The sequence below is a fragment of the Eschrichtius robustus genome, chromosome 7 (assembly GCF_028021215.1).
Source record: "Eschrichtius robustus isolate mEscRob2 chromosome 7, mEscRob2.pri, whole genome shotgun sequence".
Taxonomy (NCBI): Eukaryota; Metazoa; Chordata; class Mammalia; order Artiodactyla; family Eschrichtiidae; genus Eschrichtius; species Eschrichtius robustus.
In genome coordinates this window covers 15,879,492-15,906,080 of record NC_090830.1, presented here as the reverse complement: position 1 = coordinate 15,906,080, position 26,589 = coordinate 15,879,492, and the positions used below count along the sequence as shown (strand labels likewise).

General features: G+C 70.4%; 20 non-coding genes across 20 annotated transcripts; all 20 read right to left on the bottom strand.

Annotated features, from left to right (window-relative positions):
• Positions 1-6,011: 6,011 nt before the first annotated feature.
• LOC137767854 (5S ribosomal RNA) lies at positions 6,012-6,130 on the bottom strand. Its single transcript, XR_011074576.1, has one exon. It is a non-coding gene; the product is annotated as a 5S ribosomal RNA (ribosomal RNA).
• Positions 6,131-7,053: 923 nt separating this feature from the next.
• LOC137767853 (5S ribosomal RNA) lies at positions 7,054-7,172 on the bottom strand. Its single transcript, XR_011074575.1, has one exon. It is a non-coding gene; the product is annotated as a 5S ribosomal RNA (ribosomal RNA).
• Positions 7,173-8,095: 923 nt separating this feature from the next.
• On the bottom strand, positions 8,096-8,214 carry LOC137767852 (5S ribosomal RNA). The gene has a single exon (XR_011074574.1). It is a non-coding gene; the product is annotated as a 5S ribosomal RNA (ribosomal RNA).
• A 923-nt stretch (positions 8,215-9,137) lies between these two features.
• On the bottom strand, positions 9,138-9,256 carry LOC137767851 (5S ribosomal RNA). The gene has a single exon (XR_011074573.1). It is a non-coding gene; the product is annotated as a 5S ribosomal RNA (ribosomal RNA).
• A 923-nt stretch (positions 9,257-10,179) lies between these two features.
• LOC137767984 (5S ribosomal RNA) lies at positions 10,180-10,298 on the bottom strand. The gene has a single exon (XR_011074669.1). It is a non-coding gene; the product is annotated as a 5S ribosomal RNA (ribosomal RNA).
• Positions 10,299-11,221: 923 nt separating this feature from the next.
• On the bottom strand, positions 11,222-11,340 carry LOC137767983 (5S ribosomal RNA). Its single transcript, XR_011074668.1, has one exon. It is a non-coding gene; the product is annotated as a 5S ribosomal RNA (ribosomal RNA).
• A 923-nt stretch (positions 11,341-12,263) lies between these two features.
• Positions 12,264-12,382, bottom strand: LOC137767982 (5S ribosomal RNA). The gene has a single exon (XR_011074667.1). It is a non-coding gene; the product is annotated as a 5S ribosomal RNA (ribosomal RNA).
• A 923-nt stretch (positions 12,383-13,305) lies between these two features.
• Positions 13,306-13,424, bottom strand: LOC137767981 (5S ribosomal RNA). The gene has a single exon (XR_011074666.1). It is a non-coding gene; the product is annotated as a 5S ribosomal RNA (ribosomal RNA).
• A 923-nt stretch (positions 13,425-14,347) lies between these two features.
• LOC137767979 (5S ribosomal RNA) lies at positions 14,348-14,466 on the bottom strand. Its single transcript, XR_011074665.1, has one exon. It is a non-coding gene; the product is annotated as a 5S ribosomal RNA (ribosomal RNA).
• Positions 14,467-15,389: 923 nt separating this feature from the next.
• Positions 15,390-15,508, bottom strand: LOC137767977 (5S ribosomal RNA). Its single transcript, XR_011074663.1, has one exon. It is a non-coding gene; the product is annotated as a 5S ribosomal RNA (ribosomal RNA).
• A 923-nt stretch (positions 15,509-16,431) lies between these two features.
• On the bottom strand, positions 16,432-16,550 carry LOC137767976 (5S ribosomal RNA). The gene has a single exon (XR_011074662.1). It is a non-coding gene; the product is annotated as a 5S ribosomal RNA (ribosomal RNA).
• A 923-nt stretch (positions 16,551-17,473) lies between these two features.
• On the bottom strand, positions 17,474-17,592 carry LOC137767975 (5S ribosomal RNA). Its single transcript, XR_011074661.1, has one exon. It is a non-coding gene; the product is annotated as a 5S ribosomal RNA (ribosomal RNA).
• Positions 17,593-18,515: 923 nt separating this feature from the next.
• Positions 18,516-18,634, bottom strand: LOC137767974 (5S ribosomal RNA). The gene has a single exon (XR_011074660.1). It is a non-coding gene; the product is annotated as a 5S ribosomal RNA (ribosomal RNA).
• A 923-nt stretch (positions 18,635-19,557) lies between these two features.
• On the bottom strand, positions 19,558-19,676 carry LOC137767973 (5S ribosomal RNA). The gene has a single exon (XR_011074659.1). It is a non-coding gene; the product is annotated as a 5S ribosomal RNA (ribosomal RNA).
• Positions 19,677-20,599: 923 nt separating this feature from the next.
• Positions 20,600-20,718, bottom strand: LOC137767972 (5S ribosomal RNA). The gene has a single exon (XR_011074658.1). It is a non-coding gene; the product is annotated as a 5S ribosomal RNA (ribosomal RNA).
• A 923-nt stretch (positions 20,719-21,641) lies between these two features.
• LOC137767971 (5S ribosomal RNA) lies at positions 21,642-21,760 on the bottom strand. The gene has a single exon (XR_011074657.1). It is a non-coding gene; the product is annotated as a 5S ribosomal RNA (ribosomal RNA).
• Positions 21,761-22,683: 923 nt separating this feature from the next.
• Positions 22,684-22,802, bottom strand: LOC137767970 (5S ribosomal RNA). The gene has a single exon (XR_011074656.1). It is a non-coding gene; the product is annotated as a 5S ribosomal RNA (ribosomal RNA).
• A 923-nt stretch (positions 22,803-23,725) lies between these two features.
• LOC137767969 (5S ribosomal RNA) lies at positions 23,726-23,844 on the bottom strand. The gene has a single exon (XR_011074655.1). It is a non-coding gene; the product is annotated as a 5S ribosomal RNA (ribosomal RNA).
• A 923-nt stretch (positions 23,845-24,767) lies between these two features.
• LOC137767968 (5S ribosomal RNA) lies at positions 24,768-24,886 on the bottom strand. Its single transcript, XR_011074654.1, has one exon. It is a non-coding gene; the product is annotated as a 5S ribosomal RNA (ribosomal RNA).
• Positions 24,887-25,808: 922 nt separating this feature from the next.
• LOC137767966 (5S ribosomal RNA) lies at positions 25,809-25,927 on the bottom strand. The gene has a single exon (XR_011074652.1). It is a non-coding gene; the product is annotated as a 5S ribosomal RNA (ribosomal RNA).
• Positions 25,928-26,589: the final 662 nt, after the last annotated feature.

Here is a 26,589-nt window from a genome sequence, read left to right as displayed (position 1 = left end):
GATTGAGCTGTCCGACCGGGAAGCTCGCTGAGTGCCCAGGTCCTGTTCGCTGGAACTCGAGCGCCACCCTGGAGTCATTTAATGTCATCTCAATATGACTGGGAGCAGCGGGGAAGGAAGGCAGTACTTGGAAATGGAGCCGATGCAGACGCTGGTAGTAAATCAGAGGCCTCCCTCCTGATGAGCCTGAACTTGGCCTCACAATCCTTTCCAGCACAGAGCCGGGCAGCCACCACAAATGGGCTGGTGTTGGCGGACAAGATCACAACTGTCCTGCAGTAGCAGGCAGGGTGGAAACTGGCACTAGCAGCTGCAGTGGAAAAAGTTAACGGCCCCGGTAGAATATATGATCCACCCTGTGCAAGGACTTGGGATCCCAGAAGTTCTGGCGAGGGCTCAGAGCCAGATTCCTTCATTTCTTTCCTCAGCTGTTCTTCCTGTGACTGGTATGGAAATCCACAAAGCACACAAACACATTAAAAATGGTCACTCTGTGGGCTGTGTCAATACATGGAAGTATGTAAATGAAGGAGTATTTTAAGAGAACACAAAATAGTTTGCACAGTCTGATTAAAGGTGTGTCATGTATATTCGTAAGTTTAGAAAGGAATTTGGAAACCGCTGAAATTGTTTTATAAAGCTCATTCTTTTAGGTTGTTTAAATTTTAAAATGTGTTTAGAAACACATTGGTACGTAAAAATTTAAATCTTAGCTATCCAGAAACTTCAAATATCTAGAATGAGGCATTTCTCAAGGGTCTGTGTAACTCAAGATATTACTATAGTTTGAGAACTATTAATCCATAATGCACTTGATGAAATAACATGCATTCACAGAGAAAGGAGCAATTGCTATAATATTGTATGTATATAATAATATAATAACTATATATATTGATATAATATGGAACACCTATAATAGGTGAGGCACTGCTAAAAGCAGTGGTTTTCATACACTCACATGTATGTACAACCATTACCAGAGTCAATTTTAGAACAGTTTTATCACCTCAGAAAGAAACCTTTAGCTATCACCCTCCTATTTCCCCCACCCCCTCCCTCTCCCCCAGCCCTGAGCAACCACTAAGCTACTTTTGTCTCTATAGATTCCCCTGTACCGGACATTTCACATAAATGGAATCATGCAATATGTGGACTTTTATGACTGGCTTCTTTCACTCACGATAATGTCTTCAAGGTCACCCAAGTTGTATGTGTCAGTACTTCATTCCTTCTTATGGCTATCATAATAACATTAAATTTTTTTTATTTTGAATGCTGGTACTTGAGAAAAAATAATTAGAAGGAAATGAGAAAGAAAGATTACTCTGGAGCTCCTAAAGGGCTTTCCACTACTCTTGCGATCTCTGGAGGTGGACGGCCCTGATTCTTGTTGCAGGCCAGGACTTACAGGAATGGGAATACCAAGCTCTGGGGTGAATTTGGGTTCCCAAGTGAACGTGAATGAGGCAGAGAGTAGAAGAAGGGTTATTTTACTGAAGGAAGGGGACAAAAATCACTGAGAGGAAAGAGGAGAGCTGCCTGAAGCAGAATTAGCACAGCTGTGAACAGTGAAAGGCAGGAGACAAGGTGCACATACTTGGGTCCAGAGTCTGAGGGGAGGAGAGAGGGTGATGAGATAGGACCAACAGGTCATAAACCTCCAATATCTCGAGTCACCGGCCTTCGAGGCCTGGATGTCCCCTCAGCAGCAGGGAGCCAGGACTGGGAGCGGGGTGACAGCTAATGCTCAGGAAGAAGGTCAGTGTGCAGGCAGCATCTGTGTGTACACCATGCGGGACTTCAGGGAGGGCCTGTGTATGGCCTGCAGGCCTGCTGGAAGTACTCGTTTATTCAGTCGACAACCTCTTAAGTGCCTGCAGTGTGACACACTGTGCCATGAACTAGAGATACAATATCACCCTGTCCCTGCTGTCACGGGACTCAGCATCTCATAGGAACAGTATTTGTCATTTCTTTTCCATTTCCCCACCGTTCCTGGAGGTGTATTCTGCACAGAATGGGCAAATTGCAATCACTGTTGATTAATAATTGAAGAAATAAAGCTTTTGACATTCAGATTTTTTAACGAAAGTGCAGTATCTGAGATGTAGAATTCTATATCTTTGGCTTCTTTAAAGTTAGCCATACAGACAAAACAGAAAATGAAAAAAACTCTAATTTTTCAATTAAAAAATTTCACATTGATGTCAACTGGAGTTTTTGGTTTGTTTTTCCTCAAGAGTATCTATGTACTTAGGAGCTTTAGATTTTTTTTAAAGGGGGCAGGAGAAAAGAAATGCATAAGTGACTCATGCCAAATTTCCTTACATTTCAAACTACTGCAGTGCATTTAAGGGTCTGTAATTTTTTCAGTGACATAATTTGTTTACAATTAAAATGTGGATTTCATCTCCTTTATTCATCTTGAACTCAGTCATAGTCCTGAGCCGCCACCAAAACAATCTTATCTTGAGGTTGGGCTTCTCTCCCTGTAAATGTTGTTTACTGGAAAGGAAAAGAAGTTGCCTTGAGTCAGTTACCCTTGGCCATCATGCTTGCTTTCACTAGAGAGTGTGAAGTTTCCTCCCTTCACAACTTTGTAGCCCTCTTTGCCCTGGATTCAGCATGCTCAAGACCCATTTGAACATCTGTGACAGCACAGGGGATTGTATTACAGTCGGATCCCTGGTGTGGCCTAAGTCCGGGGAACTTATCAGAGTTGTTGGTAGTCATGTCCCTTTTTGGTAAATGCACATGCTTATCAAAATTAGGAGCAGTTTGATTCCAGACTCAGTTCCTCATGTTCTTTTTCCCAGCCGTGGCCTGCAATTGGTATTTCTGATACTAGAAACTTAAAAATGCTCGTCAGCCACAGGAAAAAAAAAAATCCTGTGGTTTCTGAGCACTTCGAAATCCATCATGGCCTTGTTCTTTAATCACTCTAGAAAAAGAGAAGCTATAAAAAAAAAAAAGAAATATAAGGACCTGCAGCCAATCCGTGAGAAGCTCTCTAAACATAAAGGACTTGAGGACGAGGACAGTGTCTTCACATTGCCTCCGCAGCCCCTGGCAAAACAATGTCATTCATAGCATGCTGCTAAAGTGAGTGTATCTTATTTGAAAATTAAACCAGCATCTCTCCTCAGGCCCAAGGTGGGGACAGACAGTGCCCCGAGAGGGAGCAGAGGGGTGCAAGCAGCAAGTTTCCAAAAGTAGACCACTGCTTCGCAGCTGCTTCTTGGCATGGGCCCATTCCCCCTTTCCAGAGATCAGTGAAAGGAAGGTGGGGCCCCAGGGGGAGGGAACTTGTGTCTTCAGATGTGTCAACCGCTGGGCCTCCAGAGTTTAGATTTGGAGGGAATAGATTAAAGACAAACCTCTTATTTTGCAGTTTGACCTTGGGCCCTAGTGGTCAGGCTGTGGTTTTCTGTTTCCCCCTGTGCGGTGGGGTACTGTGTGCATTTAAGCACCAGTGTGCATGTGTTTGTGTATAACTCAAGGGATCCAGCCTTAAATAAAGGGAAAAGAAAATCAGTATTTATAGGGTGCCTACTCTTTGCCAGGAAACTTGTAATTACCAAGTTCTTGAATTCTGGCATCCTGCTTGCAAAGGGTGTGCATGTTAATTAGCTATTGTTGCATAGCAAATCACCCCAAAACTTAACTAGCTCATGGTTGAACTGCTCAACAGTGTGGGTTTAGCTCAGCTAGGCCATGCTTTTGGTTTCAGCCAGGAACCGAAGTGGATGTGTGGTTTGCTGCTGGTTGACTAGGGTGCTCTGCTTCTGGTAGGTGAGCCGGCTGCTAGCTGGGCACCTGGGTGTCCTCCAGCAGGCTAACATGGGCTTGTTTTCATGGAAAGCAGGGTTCTGAAAGAAAAAGCAGAACATTCAAGACATTTTGAGCCTAGGCTCGAAACTGGCAGCGTCATACCTACTGCATTCTTCTGGCCAGAGCACATCAGGTCAGCCTCAATCCAAAGTTTAGGGGAACAGATTTCTGCCTCTCCCTTTTTTTACAGGAGCAGCTGTAAAATCACATTGCAAAGGGCATGGATAAAGTGAGAGAATACAGAATCATTGTTTTCACAATCAGTATCATTATACCTAAGCAGACAAGTTTTATATAATGGTTCCAAGTGAAGTAACTTGTTGAAAAGCCACACAGCTACTAAACGGCTTGGATGCATGGAGTATTACGTCCACCTAAGTCCACAATACCCAAGGCACTAGACCATTCACTCCTGCAACTTTCTCCGGCATCCTAGGGTCCTAGGAGAACTCTTCGGAAATACAAGTACGAGCCCTCTGTGATTCTTCCCATCTAGTGCTCTTCACCATAAAAATAACTGCCTCAAGAGAATGCACAGAACCTTTGAAACAATTTGAATAATTTGGAGAAAGGTCTGAGTTTAGTAAATCAAGGCCTAATTTATTTGTCATTTCTAATCATAGGAAAATACCCATGATGCACTCCAAATATTTGCAAAGTCTTTTAATCCATTTTATTTTTTCTTCATTTTACTTACTTACTTATTTATTTATTTTTGGCTGTGTTGGGTCTTTGTCTAATTGTGGCGAGCGGCGGCCACTCTTCATCGCGGTGCGCGGGCCTCTCACTATCGTGGCCTCTCTTGTTGCGGAGCACAGGCTCCAGACGCGCTCAGCAGTTGTGGCTCACCGGCTTAGTTGCTCCGCGGCATGTGGGATCCTCCCAGACCAAGGCTCGTACCTGTGTCCCCTGCATTGGCAGGCAGATTCTCAACCACTGCGCCACCAGGGAAGCCCCATACCCATCCCTTTTTGATATTGGTAGGCTATAGATAATTCTCAAAGTAGACTAACACTAATAACTGGGCCGGCAATGTCTATTACTCTGATACAAAGACATGTGCAGCAAAGACATTACACCTACTAAGTTTACTGAATCAGATACTAACTTTTGAAATATTCCTCTCATTTCTGCAAACTTATTTTCTACACGAAAAATAAAGACTACAAGCCGGTGACGCCCTGTGGCGCAGTTCGGGTCTCGAATGCCCCCCAGGAAGGGTATAGTCTAAGAGTGGGTGGGAATGCGAGGTCCAAAGTCTGCGATGCATGCTGTTACCCTTGAGGCCCAGCTTGGCTGGCGCTTGCGCCTTACTGCCCGCCCGGCGGCCAGCCCGCCCCGGCAGGGCCCCGCCGCCCGCCCAGGCAGGGGAACGGCGGCCTCGGGTACCGGGGCGGGGGGGGTGGCGGAGGGGTTGGCGACCTCCCAGCCCAGGGCGGGCGGGACCCACCAAACCGTTCGGCGCTTGGCGCCCCGCCCCAGGTCCCGCACGTCGCTCACGGGGACGTGGCCCCGGAGGCTTCAGGGCCCGGGGCCCGCGGTCCCTTGGGCCTCCCCGCTGCCCGCCCACGCGGCGCTAGGCGCAGCCCAGCCGCAGCCCGGGCCGGCCCGCCTGCCCGACGGCAGTCGGCCCTGAACCCACTGGGAGCCACCATTGAGTCACCACGGCCCCTTAGCCCCAGCAAGGCCACCCTTGCCCCCCACGCCACCCGCCGAGCACAGGACCCGGCGCCTTGTGGCCGGCCGGCCCGGAGAACCGGCCCCGGCCCCGGCCCCCGCCCCCGCTCCCGCCCCCGGCCGTGGCGAAACGGCGGCCGGGGGCGGGGGCTTTTTCCGGAGGGAGCTGTGGAGAGACACACCGGCAGACAGGTGGCTGCGCCGGGGCTGGGCGCTAGTGGGGGCGGCCAGGTGCAGGTCAAGGGGGCTCGCGGGCCGCACGGCCGGCACCCGGGCCTGAGGCGGAGTCTGGGTCCAGGCCAGCCACCCCGGGAGCGGCTGGGATGCGGCTGCCTTCCAGGGCCGCCTTCTGGCCGCCTGGCCGGCCAGGCAGGCGGAGAGCGCCCCCTCTGGCGCGCTGTGGTGGGAGGGGTCGGAGGTAGGTGGGGCCTGCAGCGGTGCCCGGCGGCGGGGGCGGAGGCGGCGGGCGACTAAAGGAGAGGGCGGAGCGGGAGGCAAAAAGCCTACAGCACCCGGTATTCCCAGGCGGTCTCCCATCCAAGTACTAACCAGGCCCGACCCTGCTTAGCTTCCGAGATCAGACGAGATCGGGCGCGTTCAGGGTGGTATGGCCGTAGACGCAAGAGGGGCCCGCGGAGGGCCTCTTGAGGCCCAGCTTGGCTGGCGCTTGCGCCTTACTGCCCGCCCGGCGGCCAGCCCGCCCCGGCAGGGCCCCGCCGCCCGCCCAGGCAGGGGAACGGCGGCCTCGGGTACCGGGGCGGGGGGGGGTGGCGGAGGGGTTGGCGACCTCCCAGCCCAGGGCGGGCGGGACCCACCAAACCGTTCGGCGCTTGGCGCCCCGCCCCAGGTCCCGCACGTCGCTCACGGGGACGTGGCCCCGGAGGCTTCAGGGCCCGGGGCCCGCGGTCCCTTGGGCCTCCCCGCTGCCCGCCCACGCGGCGCTAGGCGCAGCCCAGCCGCAGCCCGGGCCGGCCCGCCTGCCCGACGGCAGTCGGCCCTGAACCCACTGGGAGCCACCATTGAGTCACCACGGCCCCTTAGCCCCAGCAAGGCCACCCTTGCCCCCCACGCCACCCGCCGAGCACAGGACCCGGCGCCTTGTGGCCGGCCGGCCCGGAGAACCGGCCCCGGCCCCGGCCCCCGCCCCCGCTCCCGCCCCCGGCCGTGGCGAAACGGCGGCCGGGGGCGGGGGCTTTTTCCGGAGGGAGCTGTGGAGAGACACACCGGCAGACAGGTGGCTGCGCCGGGGCTGGGCGCTAGTGGGGGCGGCCAGGTGCAGGTCAAGGGGGCTCGCGGGCCGCACGGCCGGCACCCGGGCCTGAGGCGGAGTCTGGGTCCAGGCCAGCCACCCCGGGAGCGGCTGGGATGCGGCTGCCTTCCAGGGCCGCCTTCTGGCCGCCTGGCCGGCCAGGCAGGCGGAGAGCGCCCCCTCTGGCGCGCTGTGGTGGGAGGGGTCGGAGGTAGGTGGGGCCTGCAGCGGTGCCCGGCGGCGGGGGCGGAGGCGGCGGGCGACTAAAGGAGAGGGCGGAGCGGGAGGCAAAAAGCCTACAGCACCCGGTATTCCCAGGCGGTCTCCCATCCAAGTACTAACCAGGCCCGACCCTGCTTAGCTTCCGAGATCAGACGAGATCGGGCGCGTTCAGGGTGGTATGGCCGTAGACGCAAGAGGGGCCCGCGGAGGGCCTCTTGAGGCCCAGCTTGGCTGGCGCTTGCGCCTTACTGCCCGCCCGGCGGCCAGCCCGCCCCGGCAGGGCCCCGCCGCCCGCCCAGGCAGGGGAACGGCGGCCTCGGGTACCGGGGCGGGGGGGGGTGGCGGAGGGGTTGGCGACCTCCCAGCCCAGGGCGGGCGGGACCCACCAAACCGTTCGGCGCTTGGCGCCCCGCCCCAGGTCCCGCACGTCGCTCACGGGGACGTGGCCCCGGAGGCTTCAGGGCCCGGGGCCCGCGGTCCCTTGGGCCTCCCCGCTGCCCGCCCACGCGGCGCTAGGCGCAGCCCAGCCGCAGCCCGGGCCGGCCCGCCTGCCCGACGGCAGTCGGCCCTGAACCCACTGGGAGCCACCATTGAGTCACCACGGCCCCTTAGCCCCAGCAAGGCCACCCTTGCCCCCCACGCCACCCGCCGAGCACAGGACCCGGCGCCTTGTGGCCGGCCGGCCCGGAGAACCGGCCCCGGCCCCGGCCCCCGCCCCCGCTCCCGCCCCCGGCCGTGGCGAAACGGCGGCCGGGGGCGGGGGCTTTTTCCGGAGGGAGCTGTGGAGAGACACACCGGCAGACAGGTGGCTGCGCCGGGGCTGGGCGCTAGTGGGGGCGGCCAGGTGCAGGTCAAGGGGGCTCGCGGGCCGCACGGCCGGCACCCGGGCCTGAGGCGGAGTCTGGGTCCAGGCCAGCCACCCCGGGAGCGGCTGGGATGCGGCTGCCTTCCAGGGCCGCCTTCTGGCCGCCTGGCCGGCCAGGCAGGCGGAGAGCGCCCCCTCTGGCGCGCTGTGGTGGGAGGGGTCGGAGGTAGGTGGGGCCTGCAGCGGTGCCCGGCGGCGGGGGCGGAGGCGGCGGGCGACTAAAGGAGAGGGCGGAGCGGGAGGCAAAAAGCCTACAGCACCCGGTATTCCCAGGCGGTCTCCCATCCAAGTACTAACCAGGCCCGACCCTGCTTAGCTTCCGAGATCAGACGAGATCGGGCGCGTTCAGGGTGGTATGGCCGTAGACGCAAGAGGGGCCCGCGGAGGGCCTCTTGAGGCCCAGCTTGGCTGGCGCTTGCGCCTTACTGCCCGCCCGGCGGCCAGCCCGCCCCGGCAGGGCCCCGCCGCCCGCCCAGGCAGGGGAACGGCGGCCTCGGGTACCGGGGCGGGGGGGGGTGGCGGAGGGGTTGGCGACCTCCCAGCCCAGGGCGGGCGGGACCCACCAAACCGTTCGGCGCTTGGCGCCCCGCCCCAGGTCCCGCACGTCGCTCACGGGGACGTGGCCCCGGAGGCTTCAGGGCCCGGGGCCCGCGGTCCCTTGGGCCTCCCCGCTGCCCGCCCACGCGGCGCTAGGCGCAGCCCAGCCGCAGCCCGGGCCGGCCCGCCTGCCCGACGGCAGTCGGCCCTGAACCCACTGGGAGCCACCATTGAGTCACCACGGCCCCTTAGCCCCAGCAAGGCCACCCTTGCCCCCCACGCCACCCGCCGAGCACAGGACCCGGCGCCTTGTGGCCGGCCGGCCCGGAGAACCGGCCCCGGCCCCGGCCCCCGCCCCCGCTCCCGCCCCCGGCCGTGGCGAAACGGCGGCCGGGGGCGGGGGCTTTTTCCGGAGGGAGCTGTGGAGAGACACACCGGCAGACAGGTGGCTGCGCCGGGGCTGGGCGCTAGTGGGGGCGGCCAGGTGCAGGTCAAGGGGGCTCGCGGGCCGCACGGCCGGCACCCGGGCCTGAGGCGGAGTCTGGGTCCAGGCCAGCCACCCCGGGAGCGGCTGGGATGCGGCTGCCTTCCAGGGCCGCCTTCTGGCCGCCTGGCCGGCCAGGCAGGCGGAGAGCGCCCCCTCTGGCGCGCTGTGGTGGGAGGGGTCGGAGGTAGGTGGGGCCTGCAGCGGTGCCCGGCGGCGGGGGCGGAGGCGGCGGGCGACTAAAGGAGAGGGCGGAGCGGGAGGCAAAAAGCCTACAGCACCCGGTATTCCCAGGCGGTCTCCCATCCAAGTACTAACCAGGCCCGACCCTGCTTAGCTTCCGAGATCAGACGAGATCGGGCGCGTTCAGGGTGGTATGGCCGTAGACGCAAGAGGGGCCCGCGGAGGGCCTCTTGAGGCCCAGCTTGGCTGGCGCTTGCGCCTTACTGCCCGCCCGGCGGCCAGCCCGCCCCGGCAGGGCCCCGCCGCCCGCCCAGGCAGGGGAACGGCGGCCTCGGGTACCGGGGCGGGGGGGGGTGGCGGAGGGGTTGGCGACCTCCCAGCCCAGGGCGGGCGGGACCCACCAAACCGTTCGGCGCTTGGCGCCCCGCCCCAGGTCCCGCACGTCGCTCACGGGGACGTGGCCCCGGAGGCTTCAGGGCCCGGGGCCCGCGGTCCCTTGGGCCTCCCCGCTGCCCGCCCACGCGGCGCTAGGCGCAGCCCAGCCGCAGCCCGGGCCGGCCCGCCTGCCCGACGGCAGTCGGCCCTGAACCCACTGGGAGCCACCATTGAGTCACCACGGCCCCTTAGCCCCAGCAAGGCCACCCTTGCCCCCCACGCCACCCGCCGAGCACAGGACCCGGCGCCTTGTGGCCGGCCGGCCCGGAGAACCGGCCCCGGCCCCGGCCCCCGCCCCCGCTCCCGCCCCCGGCCGTGGCGAAACGGCGGCCGGGGGCGGGGGCTTTTTCCGGAGGGAGCTGTGGAGAGACACACCGGCAGACAGGTGGCTGCGCCGGGGCTGGGCGCTAGTGGGGGCGGCCAGGTGCAGGTCAAGGGGGCTCGCGGGCCGCACGGCCGGCACCCGGGCCTGAGGCGGAGTCTGGGTCCAGGCCAGCCACCCCGGGAGCGGCTGGGATGCGGCTGCCTTCCAGGGCCGCCTTCTGGCCGCCTGGCCGGCCAGGCAGGCGGAGAGCGCCCCCTCTGGCGCGCTGTGGTGGGAGGGGTCGGAGGTAGGTGGGGCCTGCAGCGGTGCCCGGCGGCGGGGGCGGAGGCGGCGGGCGACTAAAGGAGAGGGCGGAGCGGGAGGCAAAAAGCCTACAGCACCCGGTATTCCCAGGCGGTCTCCCATCCAAGTACTAACCAGGCCCGACCCTGCTTAGCTTCCGAGATCAGACGAGATCGGGCGCGTTCAGGGTGGTATGGCCGTAGACGCAAGAGGGGCCCGCGGAGGGCCTCTTGAGGCCCAGCTTGGCTGGCGCTTGCGCCTTACTGCCCGCCCGGCGGCCAGCCCGCCCCGGCAGGGCCCCGCCGCCCGCCCAGGCAGGGGAACGGCGGCCTCGGGTACCGGGGCGGGGGGGGGTGGCGGAGGGGTTGGCGACCTCCCAGCCCAGGGCGGGCGGGACCCACCAAACCGTTCGGCGCTTGGCGCCCCGCCCCAGGTCCCGCACGTCGCTCACGGGGACGTGGCCCCGGAGGCTTCAGGGCCCGGGGCCCGCGGTCCCTTGGGCCTCCCCGCTGCCCGCCCACGCGGCGCTAGGCGCAGCCCAGCCGCAGCCCGGGCCGGCCCGCCTGCCCGACGGCAGTCGGCCCTGAACCCACTGGGAGCCACCATTGAGTCACCACGGCCCCTTAGCCCCAGCAAGGCCACCCTTGCCCCCCACGCCACCCGCCGAGCACAGGACCCGGCGCCTTGTGGCCGGCCGGCCCGGAGAACCGGCCCCGGCCCCGGCCCCCGCCCCCGCTCCCGCCCCCGGCCGTGGCGAAACGGCGGCCGGGGGCGGGGGCTTTTTCCGGAGGGAGCTGTGGAGAGACACACCGGCAGACAGGTGGCTGCGCCGGGGCTGGGCGCTAGTGGGGGCGGCCAGGTGCAGGTCAAGGGGGCTCGCGGGCCGCACGGCCGGCACCCGGGCCTGAGGCGGAGTCTGGGTCCAGGCCAGCCACCCCGGGAGCGGCTGGGATGCGGCTGCCTTCCAGGGCCGCCTTCTGGCCGCCTGGCCGGCCAGGCAGGCGGAGAGCGCCCCCTCTGGCGCGCTGTGGTGGGAGGGGTCGGAGGTAGGTGGGGCCTGCAGCGGTGCCCGGCGGCGGGGGCGGAGGCGGCGGGCGACTAAAGGAGAGGGCGGAGCGGGAGGCAAAAAGCCTACAGCACCCGGTATTCCCAGGCGGTCTCCCATCCAAGTACTAACCAGGCCCGACCCTGCTTAGCTTCCGAGATCAGACGAGATCGGGCGCGTTCAGGGTGGTATGGCCGTAGACGCAAGAGGGGCCCGCGGAGGGCCTCTTGAGGCCCAGCTTGGCTGGCGCTTGCGCCTTACTGCCCGCCCGGCGGCCAGCCCGCCCCGGCAGGGCCCCGCCGCCCGCCCAGGCAGGGGAACGGCGGCCTCGGGTACCGGGGCGGGGGGGGGTGGCGGAGGGGTTGGCGACCTCCCAGCCCAGGGCGGGCGGGACCCACCAAACCGTTCGGCGCTTGGCGCCCCGCCCCAGGTCCCGCACGTCGCTCACGGGGACGTGGCCCCGGAGGCTTCAGGGCCCGGGGCCCGCGGTCCCTTGGGCCTCCCCGCTGCCCGCCCACGCGGCGCTAGGCGCAGCCCAGCCGCAGCCCGGGCCGGCCCGCCTGCCCGACGGCAGTCGGCCCTGAACCCACTGGGAGCCACCATTGAGTCACCACGGCCCCTTAGCCCCAGCAAGGCCACCCTTGCCCCCCACGCCACCCGCCGAGCACAGGACCCGGCGCCTTGTGGCCGGCCGGCCCGGAGAACCGGCCCCGGCCCCGGCCCCCGCCCCCGCTCCCGCCCCCGGCCGTGGCGAAACGGCGGCCGGGGGCGGGGGCTTTTTCCGGAGGGAGCTGTGGAGAGACACACCGGCAGACAGGTGGCTGCGCCGGGGCTGGGCGCTAGTGGGGGCGGCCAGGTGCAGGTCAAGGGGGCTCGCGGGCCGCACGGCCGGCACCCGGGCCTGAGGCGGAGTCTGGGTCCAGGCCAGCCACCCCGGGAGCGGCTGGGATGCGGCTGCCTTCCAGGGCCGCCTTCTGGCCGCCTGGCCGGCCAGGCAGGCGGAGAGCGCCCCCTCTGGCGCGCTGTGGTGGGAGGGGTCGGAGGTAGGTGGGGCCTGCAGCGGTGCCCGGCGGCGGGGGCGGAGGCGGCGGGCGACTAAAGGAGAGGGCGGAGCGGGAGGCAAAAAGCCTACAGCACCCGGTATTCCCAGGCGGTCTCCCATCCAAGTACTAACCAGGCCCGACCCTGCTTAGCTTCCGAGATCAGACGAGATCGGGCGCGTTCAGGGTGGTATGGCCGTAGACGCAAGAGGGGCCCGCGGAGGGCCTCTTGAGGCCCAGCTTGGCTGGCGCTTGCGCCTTACTGCCCGCCCGGCGGCCAGCCCGCCCCGGCAGGGCCCCGCCGCCCGCCCAGGCAGGGGAACGGCGGCCTCGGGTACCGGGGCGGGGGGGGGTGGCGGAGGGGTTGGCGACCTCCCAGCCCAGGGCGGGCGGGACCCACCAAACCGTTCGGCGCTTGGCGCCCCGCCCCAGGTCCCGCACGTCGCTCACGGGGACGTGGCCCCGGAGGCTTCAGGGCCCGGGGCCCGCGGTCCCTTGGGCCTCCCCGCTGCCCGCCCACGCGGCGCTAGGCGCAGCCCAGCCGCAGCCCGGGCCGGCCCGCCTGCCCGACGGCAGTCGGCCCTGAACCCACTGGGAGCCACCATTGAGTCACCACGGCCCCTTAGCCCCAGCAAGGCCACCCTTGCCCCCCACGCCACCCGCCGAGCACAGGACCCGGCGCCTTGTGGCCGGCCGGCCCGGAGAACCGGCCCCGGCCCCGGCCCCCGCCCCCGCTCCCGCCCCCGGCCGTGGCGAAACGGCGGCCGGGGGCGGGGGCTTTTTCCGGAGGGAGCTGTGGAGAGACACACCGGCAGACAGGTGGCTGCGCCGGGGCTGGGCGCTAGTGGGGGCGGCCAGGTGCAGGTCAAGGGGGCTCGCGGGCCGCACGGCCGGCACCCGGGCCTGAGGCGGAGTCTGGGTCCAGGCCAGCCACCCCGGGAGCGGCTGGGATGCGGCTGCCTTCCAGGGCCGCCTTCTGGCCGCCTGGCCGGCCAGGCAGGCGGAGAGCGCCCCCTCTGGCGCGCTGTGGTGGGAGGGGTCGGAGGTAGGTGGGGCCTGCAGCGGTGCCCGGCGGCGGGGGCGGAGGCGGCGGGCGACTAAAGGAGAGGGCGGAGCGGGAGGCAAAAAGCCTACAGCACCCGGTATTCCCAGGCGGTCTCCCATCCAAGTACTAACCAGGCCCGACCCTGCTTAGCTTCCGAGATCAGACGAGATCGGGCGCGTTCAGGGTGGTATGGCCGTAGACGCAAGAGGGGCCCGCGGAGGGCCTCTTGAGGCCCAGCTTGGCTGGCGCTTGCGCCTTACTGCCCGCCCGGCGGCCAGCCCGCCCCGGCAGGGCCCCGCCGCCCGCCCAGGCAGGGGAACGGCGGCCTCGGGTACCGGGGCGGGGGGGGGTGGCGGAGGGGTTGGCGACCTCCCAGCCCAGGGCGGGCGGGACCCACCAAACCGTTCGGCGCTTGGCGCCCCGCCCCAGGTCCCGCACGTCGCTCACGGGGACGTGGCCCCGGAGGCTTCAGGGCCCGGGGCCCGCGGTCCCTTGGGCCTCCCCGCTGCCCGCCCACGCGGCGCTAGGCGCAGCCCAGCCGCAGCCCGGGCCGGCCCGCCTGCCCGACGGCAGTCGGCCCTGAACCCACTGGGAGCCACCATTGAGTCACCACGGCCCCTTAGCCCCAGCAAGGCCACCCTTGCCCCCCACGCCACCCGCCGAGCACAGGACCCGGCGCCTTGTGGCCGGCCGGCCCGGAGAACCGGCCCCGGCCCCGGCCCCCGCCCCCGCTCCCGCCCCCGGCCGTGGCGAAACGGCGGCCGGGGGCGGGGGCTTTTTCCGGAGGGAGCTGTGGAGAGACACACCGGCAGACAGGTGGCTGCGCCGGGGCTGGGCGCTAGTGGGGGCGGCCAGGTGCAGGTCAAGGGGGCTCGCGGGCCGCACGGCCGGCACCCGGGCCTGAGGCGGAGTCTGGGTCCAGGCCAGCCACCCCGGGAGCGGCTGGGATGCGGCTGCCTTCCAGGGCCGCCTTCTGGCCGCCTGGCCGGCCAGGCAGGCGGAGAGCGCCCCCTCTGGCGCGCTGTGGTGGGAGGGGTCGGAGGTAGGTGGGGCCTGCAGCGGTGCCCGGCGGCGGGGGCGGAGGCGGCGGGCGACTAAAGGAGAGGGCGGAGCGGGAGGCAAAAAGCCTACAGCACCCGGTATTCCCAGGCGGTCTCCCATCCAAGTACTAACCAGGCCCGACCCTGCTTAGCTTCCGAGATCAGACGAGATCGGGCGCGTTCAGGGTGGTATGGCCGTAGACGCAAGAGGGGCCCGCGGAGGGCCTCTTGAGGCCCAGCTTGGCTGGCGCTTGCGCCTTACTGCCCGCCCGGCGGCCAGCCCGCCCCGGCAGGGCCCCGCCGCCCGCCCAGGCAGGGGAACGGCGGCCTCGGGTACCGGGGCGGGGGGGGGTGGCGGAGGGGTTGGCGACCTCCCAGCCCAGGGCGGGCGGGACCCACCAAACCGTTCGGCGCTTGGCGCCCCGCCCCAGGTCCCGCACGTCGCTCACGGGGACGTGGCCCCGGAGGCTTCAGGGCCCGGGGCCCGCGGTCCCTTGGGCCTCCCCGCTGCCCGCCCACGCGGCGCTAGGCGCAGCCCAGCCGCAGCCCGGGCCGGCCCGCCTGCCCGACGGCAGTCGGCCCTGAACCCACTGGGAGCCACCATTGAGTCACCACGGCCCCTTAGCCCCAGCAAGGCCACCCTTGCCCCCCACGCCACCCGCCGAGCACAGGACCCGGCGCCTTGTGGCCGGCCGGCCCGGAGAACCGGCCCCGGCCCCGGCCCCCGCCCCCGCTCCCGCCCCCGGCCGTGGCGAAACGGCGGCCGGGGGCGGGGGCTTTTTCCGGAGGGAGCTGTGGAGAGACACACCGGCAGACAGGTGGCTGCGCCGGGGCTGGGCGCTAGTGGGGGCGGCCAGGTGCAGGTCAAGGGGGCTCGCGGGCCGCACGGCCGGCACCCGGGCCTGAGGCGGAGTCTGGGTCCAGGCCAGCCACCCCGGGAGCGGCTGGGATGCGGCTGCCTTCCAGGGCCGCCTTCTGGCCGCCTGGCCGGCCAGGCAGGCGGAGAGCGCCCCCTCTGGCGCGCTGTGGTGGGAGGGGTCGGAGGTAGGTGGGGCCTGCAGCGGTGCCCGGCGGCGGGGGCGGAGGCGGCGGGCGACTAAAGGAGAGGGCGGAGCGGGAGGCAAAAAGCCTACAGCACCCGGTATTCCCAGGCGGTCTCCCATCCAAGTACTAACCAGGCCCGACCCTGCTTAGCTTCCGAGATCAGACGAGATCGGGCGCGTTCAGGGTGGTATGGCCGTAGACGCAAGAGGGGCCCGCGGAGGGCCTCTTGAGGCCCAGCTTGGCTGGCGCTTGCGCCTTACTGCCCGCCCGGCGGCCAGCCCGCCCCGGCAGGGCCCCGCCGCCCGCCCAGGCAGGGGAACGGCGGCCTCGGGTACCGGGGCGGGGGGGGGTGGCGGAGGGGTTGGCGACCTCCCAGCCCAGGGCGGGCGGGACCCACCAAACCGTTCGGCGCTTGGCGCCCCGCCCCAGGTCCCGCACGTCGCTCACGGGGACGTGGCCCCGGAGGCTTCAGGGCCCGGGGCCCGCGGTCCCTTGGGCCTCCCCGCTGCCCGCCCACGCGGCGCTAGGCGCAGCCCAGCCGCAGCCCGGGCCGGCCCGCCTGCCCGACGGCAGTCGGCCCTGAACCCACTGGGAGCCACCATTGAGTCACCACGGCCCCTTAGCCCCAGCAAGGCCACCCTTGCCCCCCACGCCACCCGCCGAGCACAGGACCCGGCGCCTTGTGGCCGGCCGGCCCGGAGAACCGGCCCCGGCCCCGGCCCCCGCCCCCGCTCCCGCCCCCGGCCGTGGCGAAACGGCGGCCGGGGGCGGGGGCTTTTTCCGGAGGGAGCTGTGGAGAGACACACCGGCAGACAGGTGGCTGCGCCGGGGCTGGGCGCTAGTGGGGGCGGCCAGGTGCAGGTCAAGGGGGCTCGCGGGCCGCACGGCCGGCACCCGGGCCTGAGGCGGAGTCTGGGTCCAGGCCAGCCACCCCGGGAGCGGCTGGGATGCGGCTGCCTTCCAGGGCCGCCTTCTGGCCGCCTGGCCGGCCAGGCAGGCGGAGAGCGCCCCCTCTGGCGCGCTGTGGTGGGAGGGGTCGGAGGTAGGTGGGGCCTGCAGCGGTGCCCGGCGGCGGGGGCGGAGGCGGCGGGCGACTAAAGGAGAGGGCGGAGCGGGAGGCAAAAAGCCTACAGCACCCGGTATTCCCAGGCGGTCTCCCATCCAAGTACTAACCAGGCCCGACCCTGCTTAGCTTCCGAGATCAGACGAGATCGGGCGCGTTCAGGGTGGTATGGCCGTAGACGCAAGAGGGGCCCGCGGAGGGCCTCTTGAGGCCCAGCTTGGCTGGCGCTTGCGCCTTACTGCCCGCCCGGCGGCCAGCCCGCCCCGGCAGGGCCCCGCCGCCCGCCCAGGCAGGGGAACGGCGGCCTCGGGTACCGGGGCGGGGGGGGGTGGCGGAGGGGTTGGCGACCTCCCAGCCCAGGGCGGGCGGGACCCACCAAACCGTTCGGCGCTTGGCGCCCCGCCCCAGGTCCCGCACGTCGCTCACGGGGACGTGGCCCCGGAGGCTTCAGGGCCCGGGGCCCGCGGTCCCTTGGGCCTCCCCGCTGCCCGCCCACGCGGCGCTAGGCGCAGCCCAGCCGCAGCCCGGGCCGGCCCGCCTGCCCGACGGCAGTCGGCCCTGAACCCACTGGGAGCCACCATTGAGTCACCACGGCCCCTTAGCCCCAGCAAGGCCACCCTTGCCCCCCACGCCACCCGCCGAGCACAGGACCCGGCGCCTTGTGGCCGGCCGGCCCGGAGAACCGGCCCCGGCCCCGGCCCCCGCCCCCGCTCCCGCCCCCGGCCGTGGCGAAACGGCGGCCGGGGGCGGGGGCTTTTTCCGGAGGGAGCTGTGGAGAGACACACCGGCAGACAGGTGGCTGCGCCGGGGCTGGGCGCTAGTGGGGGCGGCCAGGTGCAGGTCAAGGGGGCTCGCGGGCCGCACGGCCGGCACCCGGGCCTGAGGCGGAGTCTGGGTCCAGGCCAGCCACCCCGGGAGCGGCTGGGATGCGGCTGCCTTCCAGGGCCGCCTTCTGGCCGCCTGGCCGGCCAGGCAGGCGGAGAGCGCCCCCTCTGGCGCGCTGTGGTGGGAGGGGTCGGAGGTAGGTGGGGCCTGCAGCGGTGCCCGGCGGCGGGGGCGGAGGCGGCGGGCGACTAAAGGAGAGGGCGGAGCGGGAGGCAAAAAGCCTACAGCACCCGGTATTCCCAGGCGGTCTCCCATCCAAGTACTAACCAGGCCCGACCCTGCTTAGCTTCCGAGATCAGACGAGATCGGGCGCGTTCAGGGTGGTATGGCCGTAGACGCAAGAGGGGCCCGCGGAGGGCCTCTTGAGGCCCAGCTTGGCTGGCGCTTGCGCCTTACTGCCCGCCCGGCGGCCAGCCCGCCCCGGCAGGGCCCCGCCGCCCGCCCAGGCAGGGGAACGGCGGCCTCGGGTACCGGGGCGGGGGGGGGTGGCGGAGGGGTTGGCGACCTCCCAGCCCAGGGCGGGCGGGACCCACCAAACCGTTCGGCGCTTGGCGCCCCGCCCCAGGTCCCGCACGTCGCTCACGGGGACGTGGCCCCGGAGGCTTCAGGGCCCGGGGCCCGCGGTCCCTTGGGCCTCCCCGCTGCCCGCCCACGCGGCGCTAGGCGCAGCCCAGCCGCAGCCCGGGCCGGCCCGCCTGCCCGACGGCAGTCGGCCCTGAACCCACTGGGAGCCACCATTGAGTCACCACGGCCCCTTAGCCCCAGCAAGGCCACCCTTGCCCCCCACGCCACCCGCCGAGCACAGGACCCGGCGCCTTGTGGCCGGCCGGCCCGGAGAACCGGCCCCGGCCCCGGCCCCCGCCCCCGCTCCCGCCCCCGGCCGTGGCGAAACGGCGGCCGGGGGCGGGGGCTTTTTCCGGAGGGAGCTGTGGAGAGACACACCGGCAGACAGGTGGCTGCGCCGGGGCTGGGCGCTAGTGGGGGCGGCCAGGTGCAGGTCAAGGGGGCTCGCGGGCCGCACGGCCGGCACCCGGGCCTGAGGCGGAGTCTGGGTCCAGGCCAGCCACCCCGGGAGCGGCTGGGATGCGGCTGCCTTCCAGGGCCGCCTTCTGGCCGCCTGGCCGGCCAGGCAGGCGGAGAGCGCCCCCTCTGGCGCGCTGTGGTGGGAGGGGTCGGAGGTAGGTGGGGCCTGCAGCGGTGCCCGGCGGCGGGGGCGGAGGCGGCGGGCGACTAAAGGAGAGGGCGGAGCGGGAGGCAAAAAGCCTACAGCACCCGGTATTCCCAGGCGGTCTCCCATCCAAGTACTAACCAGGCCCGACCCTGCTTAGCTTCCGAGATCAGACGAGATCGGGCGCGTTCAGGGTGGTATGGCCGTAGACGCAAGAGGGGCCCGCGGAGGGCCTCTTGAGGCCCAGCTTGGCTGGCGCTTGCGCCTTACTGCCCGCCCGGCGGCCAGCCCGCCCCGGCAGGGCCCCGCCGCCCGCCCAGGCAGGGGAACGGCGGCCTCGGGTACCGGGGCGGGGGGGGGTGGCGGAGGGGTTGGCGACCTCCCAGCCCAGGGCGGGCGGGACCCACCAAACCGTTCGGCGCTTGGCGCCCCGCCCCAGGTCCCGCACGTCGCTCACGGGGACGTGGCCCCGGAGGCTTCAGGGCCCGGGGCCCGCGGTCCCTTGGGCCTCCCCGCTGCCCGCCCACGCGGCGCTAGGCGCAGCCCAGCCGCAGCCCGGGCCGGCCCGCCTGCCCGACGGCAGTCGGCCCTGAACCCACTGGGAGCCACCATTGAGTCACCACGGCCCCTTAGCCCCAGCAAGGCCACCCTTGCCCCCCACGCCACCCGCCGAGCACAGGACCCGGCGCCTTGTGGCCGGCCGGCCCGGAGAACCGGCCCCGGCCCCGGCCCCCGCCCCCGCTCCCGCCCCCGGCCGTGGCGAAACGGCGGCCGGGGGCGGGGGCTTTTTCCGGAGGGAGCTGTGGAGAGACACACCGGCAGACAGGTGGCTGCGCCGGGGCTGGGCGCTAGTGGGGGCGGCCAGGTGCAGGTCAAGGGGGCTCGCGGGCCGCACGGCCGGCACCCGGGCCTGAGGCGGAGTCTGGGTCCAGGCCAGCCACCCCGGGAGCGGCTGGGATGCGGCTGCCTTCCAGGGCCGCCTTCTGGCCGCCTGGCCGGCCAGGCAGGCGGAGAGCGCCCCCTCTGGCGCGCTGTGGTGGGAGGGGTCGGAGGTAGGTGGGGCCTGCAGCGGTGCCCGGCGGCGGGGGCGGAGGCGGCGGGCGACTAAAGGAGAGGGCGGAGCGGGAGGCAAAAAGCCTACAGCACCCGGTATTCCCAGGCGGTCTCCCATCCAAGTACTAACCAGGCCCGACCCTGCTTAGCTTCCGAGATCAGACGAGATCGGGCGCGTTCAGGGTGGTATGGCCGTAGACGCAAGAGGGGCCCGCGGAGGGCCTCTTGAGGCCCAGCTTGGCTGGCGCTTGCGCCTTACTGCCCGCCCGGCGGCCAGCCCGCCCCGGCAGGGCCCCGCCGCCCGCCCAGGCAGGGGAACGGCGGCCTCGGGTACCGGGGCGGGGGGGGGTGGCGGAGGGGTTGGCGACCTCCCAGCCCAGGGCGGGCGGGACCCACCAAACCGTTCGGCGCTTGGCGCCCCGCCCCAGGTCCCGCACGTCGCTCACGGGGACGTGGCCCCGGAGGCTTCAGGGCCCGGGGCCCGCGGTCCCTTGGGCCTCCCCGCTGCCCGCCCACGCGGCGCTAGGCGCAGCCCAGCCGCAGCCCGGGCCGGCCCGCCTGCCCGACGGCAGTCGGCCCTGAACCCACTGGGAGCCACCATTGAGTCACCACGGCCCCTTAGCCCCAGCAAGGCCACCCTTGCCCCCCACGCCACCCGCCGAGCACAGGACCCGGCGCCTTGTGGCCGGCCGGCCCGGAGAACCGGCCCCGGCCCCGGCCCCCGCCCCCGCTCCCGCCCCCGGCCGTGGCGAAACGGCGGCCGGGGGCGGGGGCTTTTTCCGGAGGGAGCTGTGGAGAGACACACCGGCAGACAGGTGGCTGCGCCGGGGCTGGGCGCTAGTGGGGGCGGCCAGGTGCAGGTCAAGGGGGCTCGCGGGCCGCACGGCCGGCACCCGGGCCTGAGGCGGAGTCTGGGTCCAGGCCAGCCACCCCGGGAGCGGCTGGGATGCGGCTGCCTTCCAGGGCCGCCTTCTGGCCGCCTGGCCGGCCAGGCAGGCGGAGAGCGCCCCCTCTGGCGCGCTGTGGTGGGAGGGGTCGGAGGTAGGTGGGGCCTGCAGCGGTGCCCGGCGGCGGGGGCGGAGGCGGCGGGCGACTAAAGGAGAGGGCGGAGCGGGAGGCAAAAAGCCTACAGCACCCGGTATTCCCAGGCGGTCTCCCATCCAAGTACTAACCAGGCCCGACCCTGCTTAGCTTCCGAGATCAGACGAGATCGGGCGCGTTCAGGGTGGTATGGCCGTAGACGCAAGAGGGGCCCGCGGAGGGCCTCTTGAGGCCCAGCTTGGCTGGCGCTTGCGCCTTACTGCCCGCCCGGCGGCCAGCCCGCCCCGGCAGGGCCCCGCCGCCCGCCCAGGCAGGGGAACGGCGGCCTCGGGTACCGGGGCGGGGGGGGGTGGCGGAGGGGTTGGCGACCTCCCAGCCCAGGGCGGGCGGGACCCACCAAACCGTTCGGCGCTTGGCGCCCCGCCCCAGGTCCCGCACGTCGCTCACGGGGACGTGGCCCCGGAGGCTTCAGGGCCCGGGGCCCGCGGTCCCTTGGGCCTCCCCGCTGCCCGCCCACGCGGCGCTAGGCGCAGCCCAGCCGCAGCCCGGGCCGGCCCGCCTGCCCGACGGCAGTCGGCCCTGAACCCACTGGGAGCCACCATTGAGTCACCACGGCCCCTTAGCCCCAGCAAGGCCACCCTTGCCCCCCACGCCACCCGCCGAGCACAGGACCCGGCGCCTTGTGGCCGGCCGGCCCGGAGAACCGGCCCCGGCCCCGGCCCCCGCCCCCGCTCCCGCCCCCGGCCGTGGCGAAACGGCGGCCGGGGGCGGGGGCTTTTTCCGGAGGGAGCTGTGGAGAGACACACCGGCAGACAGGTGGCTGCGCCGGGGCTGGGCGCTAGTGGGGGCGGCCAGGTGCAGGTCAAGGGGGCTCGCGGGCCGCACGGCCGGCACCCGGGCCTGAGGCGGAGTCTGGGTCCAGGCCAGCCACCCCGGGAGCGGCTGGGATGCGGCTGCCTTCCAGGGCCGCCTTCTGGCCGCCTGGCCGGCCAGGCAGGCGGAGAGCGCCCCCTCTGGCGCGCTGTGGTGGGAGGGGTCGGAGGTAGGTGGGGCCTGCAGCGGTGCCCGGCGGCGGGGGCGGAGGCGGCGGGCGACTAAAGGAGAGGGCGGAGCGGGAGGCAAAAAGCCTACAGCACCCGGTATTCCCAGGCGGTCTCCCATCCAAGTACTAACCAGGCCCGACCCTGCTTAGCTTCCGAGATCAGACGAGATCGGGCGCGTTCAGGGTGGTATGGCCGTAGACGCAAGAGGGGCCCGCGGAGGGCCTCTTGAGGCCCAGCTTGGCTGGCGCTTGCGCCTTACTGCCCGCCCGGCGGCCAGCCCGCCCCGGCAGGGCCCCGCCGCCCGCCCAGGCAGGGGAACGGCGGCCTCGGGTACCGGGGCGGGGGGGGGTGGCGGAGGGGTTGGCGACCTCCCAGCCCAGGGCGGGCGGGACCCACCAAACCGTTCGGCGCTTGGCGCCCCGCCCCAGGTCCCGCACGTCGCTCACGGGGACGTGGCCCCGGAGGCTTCAGGGCCCGGGGCCCGCGGTCCCTTGGGCCTCCCCGCTGCCCGCCCACGCGGCGCTAGGCGCAGCCCAGCCGCAGCCCGGGCCGGCCCGCCTGCCCGACGGCAGTCGGCCCTGAACCCACTGGGAGCCACCATTGAGTCACCACGGCCCCTTAGCCCCAGCAAGGCCACCCTTGCCCCCCACGCCACCCGCCGAGCACAGGACCCGGCGCCTTGTGGCCGGCCGGCCCGGAGAACCGGCCCCGGCCCCGGCCCCCGCCCCCGCTCCCGCCCCCGGCCGTGGCGAAACGGCGGCCGGGGGCGGGGGCTTTTTCCGGAGGGAGCTGTGGAGAGACACACCGGCAGACAGGTGGCTGCGCCGGGGCTGGGCGCTAGTGGGGGCGGCCAGGTGCAGGTCAAGGGGGCTCGCGGGCCGCACGGCCGGCACCCGGGCCTGAGGCGGAGTCTGGGTCCAGGCCAGCCACCCCGGGAGCGGCTGGGATGCGGCTGCCTTCCAGGGCCGCCTTCTGGCCGCCTGGCCGGCCAGGCAGGCGGAGAGCGCCCCCTCTGGCGCGCTGTGGTGGGAGGGGTCGGAGGTAGGTGGGGCCTGCAGCGGTGCCCGGCGGCGGGGGCGGAGGCGGCGGGCGACTAAAGGAGAGGGCGGAGCGGGAGGCAAAAAGCCTACAGCACCCGGTATTCCCAGGCGGTCTCCCATCCAAGTACTAACCAGGCCCGACCCTGCTTAGCTTCCGAGATCAGACGAGATCGGGCGCGTTCAGGGTGGTATGGCCGTAGACGCAAGAGGGGCCCGCGGAGGGCCTCTTGAGGCCCAGCTTGGCTGGCGCTTGCGCCTTACTGCCCGCCCGGCGGCCAGCCCGCCCCGGCAGGGCCCCGCCGCCCGCCCAGGCAGGGGAACGGCGGCCTCGGGTACCGGGGCGGGGGGGGGTGGCGGAGGGGTTGGCGACCTCCCAGCCCAGGGCGGGCGGGACCCACCAAACCGTTCGGCGCTTGGCGCCCCGCCCCAGGTCCCGCACGTCGCTCACGGGGACGTGGCCCCGGAGGCTTCAGGGCCCGGGGCCCGCGGTCCCTTGGGCCTCCCCGCTGCCCGCCCACGCGGCGCTAGGCGCAGCCCAGCCGCAGCCCGGGCCGGCCCGCCTGCCCGACGGCAGTCGGCCCTGAACCCACTGGGAGCCACCATTGAGTCACCACGGCCCCTTAGCCCCAGCAAGGCCACCCTTGCCCCCCACGCCACCCGCCGAGCACAGGACCCGGCGCCTTGTGGCCGGCCGGCCCGGAGAACCGGCCCCGGCCCCGGCCCCCGCCCCCGCTCCCGCCCCCGGCCGTGGCGAAACGGCGGCCGGGGGCGGGGGCTTTTTCCGGAGGGAGCTGTGGAGAGACACACCGGCAGACAGGTGGCTGCGCCGGGGCTGGGCGCTAGTGGGGGCGGCCAGGTGCAGGTCAAGGGGGCTCGCGGGCCGCACGGCCGGCACCCGGGCCTGAGGCGGAGTCTGGGTCCAGGCCAGCCACCCCGGGAGCGGCTGGGATGCGGCTGCCTTCCAGGGCCGCCTTCTGGCCGCCTGGCCGGCCAGGCAGGCGGAGAGCGCCCCCTCTGGCGCGCTGTGGTGGGAGGGGTCGGAGGTAGGTGGGGCCTGCAGCGGTGCCCGGCGGCGGGGGCGGAGGCGGCGGGCGACTAAAGGAGAGGGCGGAGCGGGAGGCAAAAAGCCTACAGCACCCGGTATTCCCAGGCGGTCTCCCATCCAAGTACTAACCAGGCCCGACCCTGCTTAGCTTCCGAGATCAGACGAGATCGGGCGCGTTCAGGGTGGTATGGCCGTAGACGCAAGAGGGGCCCGCGGAGGGCCTCTTGAGGCCCAGCTTGGCTGGCGCTTGCGCCTTACTGCCCGCCCGGCGGCCAGCCCGCCCCGGCAGGGCCCCGCCGCCCGCCCAGGCAGGGGAACGGCGGCCTCGGGTACCGGGGCGGGGGGGGGTGGCGGAGGGGTTGGCGACCTCCCAGCCCAGGGCGGGCGGGACCCACCAAACCGTTCGGCGCTTGGCGCCCCGCCCCAGGTCCCGCACGTCGCTCACGGGGACGTGGCCCCGGAGGCTTCAGGGCCCGGGGCCCGCGGTCCCTTGGGCCTCCCCGCTGCCCGCCCACGCGGCGCTAGGCGCAGCCCAGCCGCAGCCCGGGCCGGCCCGCCTGCCCGACGGCAGTCGGCCCTGAACCCACTGGGAGCCACCATTGAGTCACCACGGCCCCTTAGCCCCAGCAAGGCCACCCTTGCCCCCCACGCCACCCGCCGAGCACAGGACCCGGCGCCTTGTGGCCGGCCGGCCCGGAGAACCGGCCCCGGCCCCGGCCCCCGCCCCCGCTCCCGCCCCCGGCCGTGGCGAAACGGCGGCCGGGGGCGGGGGCTTTTTCCGGAGGGAGCTGTGGAGAGACACACCGGCAGACAGGTGGCTGCGCCGGGGCTGGGCGCTAGTGGGGGCGGCCAGGTGCAGGTCAAGGGGGCTCGCGGGCCGCACGGCCGGCACCCGGGCCTGAGGCGGAGTCTGGGTCCAGGCCAGCCACCCCGGGAGCGGCTGGGATGCGGCTGCCTTCCAGGGCCGCCTTCTGGCCTCCTGGCCGGCCAGGCAGGCGGAGAGCGCCCCCTCTGGCGCGCTGTGGTGGGAGGGGTCGGAGGTAGGTGGGGCCTGCAGCGGTGCCCGGCGGCGGGGGCGGAGGCGGCGGGCGACTAAAGGAGAGGGCGGAGCGGGAGGCAAAAAGCCTACAGCACCCGGTATTCCCAGGCGGTCTCCCATCCAAGTACTAACCAGGCCCGACCCTGCTTAGCTTCCGAGATCAGACGAGATCGGGCGCGTTCAGGGTGGTATGGCCGTAGACGCAAGAGGGGCCCGCGGAGGGCCTCTTGAGGCCCAGCTTGGCTGGCGCTTGCGCCTTACTGCCCGCCCGGCGGCCAGCCCGCCCCGGCAGGGCCCCGCCGCCCGCCCAGGCAGGGGAACGGCGGCCTCGGGTACCGGGGCGGGGGGGGTGGCGGAGGGGTTGGCGACCTCCCAGCCCAGGGCGGGCGGGACCCACCAAACCGTTCGGCGCTTGGCGCCCCGCCCCAGGTCCCGCACGTCGCTCACGGGGACGTGGCCCCGGAGGCTTCAGGGCCCGGGGCCCGCGGTCCCTTGGGCCTCCCCGCTGCCCGCCCACGCGGCGCTAGGCGCAGCCCAGCCGCAGCCCGGGCCGGCCCGCCTGCCCGACGGCAGTCGGCCCTGAACCCACTGGGAGCCACCATTGAGTCACCACGGCCCCTTAGCCCCAGCAAGGCCACCCTTGCCCCCCACGCCACCCGCCGAGCACAGGACCCGGCGCCTTGTGGCCGGCCGGCCCGGAGAACCGGCCCCGGCCCCGGCCCCCGCCCCCGCTCCCGCCCCCGGCCGTGGCGAAACGGCGGCCGGGGGCGGGGGCTTTTTCCGGAGGGAGCTGTGGAGAGACACACCGGCAGACAGGTGGCTGCGCCGGGGCTGGGCGCTAGTGGGGGCGGCCAGGTGCAGGTCAAGGGGGCTCGCGGGCCGCACGGCCGGCACCCGGGCCTGAGGCGGAGTCTGGGTCCAGGCCAGCCACCCCGGGAGCGGCTGGGATGCGGCTGCCTTCCAGGGCCGCCTTCTGGCCGCCTGGCCGGCCAGGCAGGCGGAGAGCGCCCCCTCTGGCGCGCTGTGGTGGGAGGGGTCGGAGGTAGGTGGGGCCTGCAGCGGTGCCCGGCGGCGGGGGCGGAGGCGGCGGGCGACTAAAGGAGAGGGCGGAGCGGGAGGCAAAAAGCCTACAGCACCCGGTATTCCCAGGCGGTCTCCCATCCAAGTACTAACCAGGCCCGACCCTGCTTAGCTTCCGAGATCAGACGAGATCGGGCGCGTTCAGGGTGGTATGGCCGTAGACGCAAGAGGGGCCCGCGGAGGGCCTCTTGAGGCCCAGCTTGGCTGGCGCTTGCGCCTTACTGCCCGCCCGGCGGCCAGCCCGCCCCGGCAGGGCCCCGCCGCCCGCCCAGGCAGGGGAACGGCGGCCTCGGGTACCGGGGCGGGGGGGGGTGGCGGAGGGGTTGGCGACCTCCCAGCCCAGGGCGGGCGGGACCCACCAAACCGTTCGGCGCTTGGCGCCCCGCCCCAGGTCCCGCACGTCGCTCACGGGGACGTGGCCCCGGAGGCTTCAGGGCCCGGGGCCCGCGGTCCCTTGGGCCTCCCCGCTGCCCGCCCACGCGGCGCTAGGCGCAGCCCAGCCGCAGCCCGGGCCGGCCCGCCTGCCCGACGGCAGTCGGCCCTGAACCCACTGGGAGCCACCATTGAGTCACCACGGCCCCTTAGCCCCAGCAAGGCCACCCTTGCCCCCCACGCCACCCGCCGAGCACAGGACCCGGCGCCTTGTGGCCGGCCGGCCCGGAGAACCGGCCCCGGCCCCGGCCCCCGCCCCCGCTCCCGCCCCCGGCCGTGGCGAAACGGCGGCCGGGGGCGGGGGCTTTTTCCGGAGGGAGCTGTGGAGAGACACACCGGCAGACAGGTGGCTGCGCCGGGGCTGGGCGCTAGTGGGGGCGGCCAGGTGCAGGT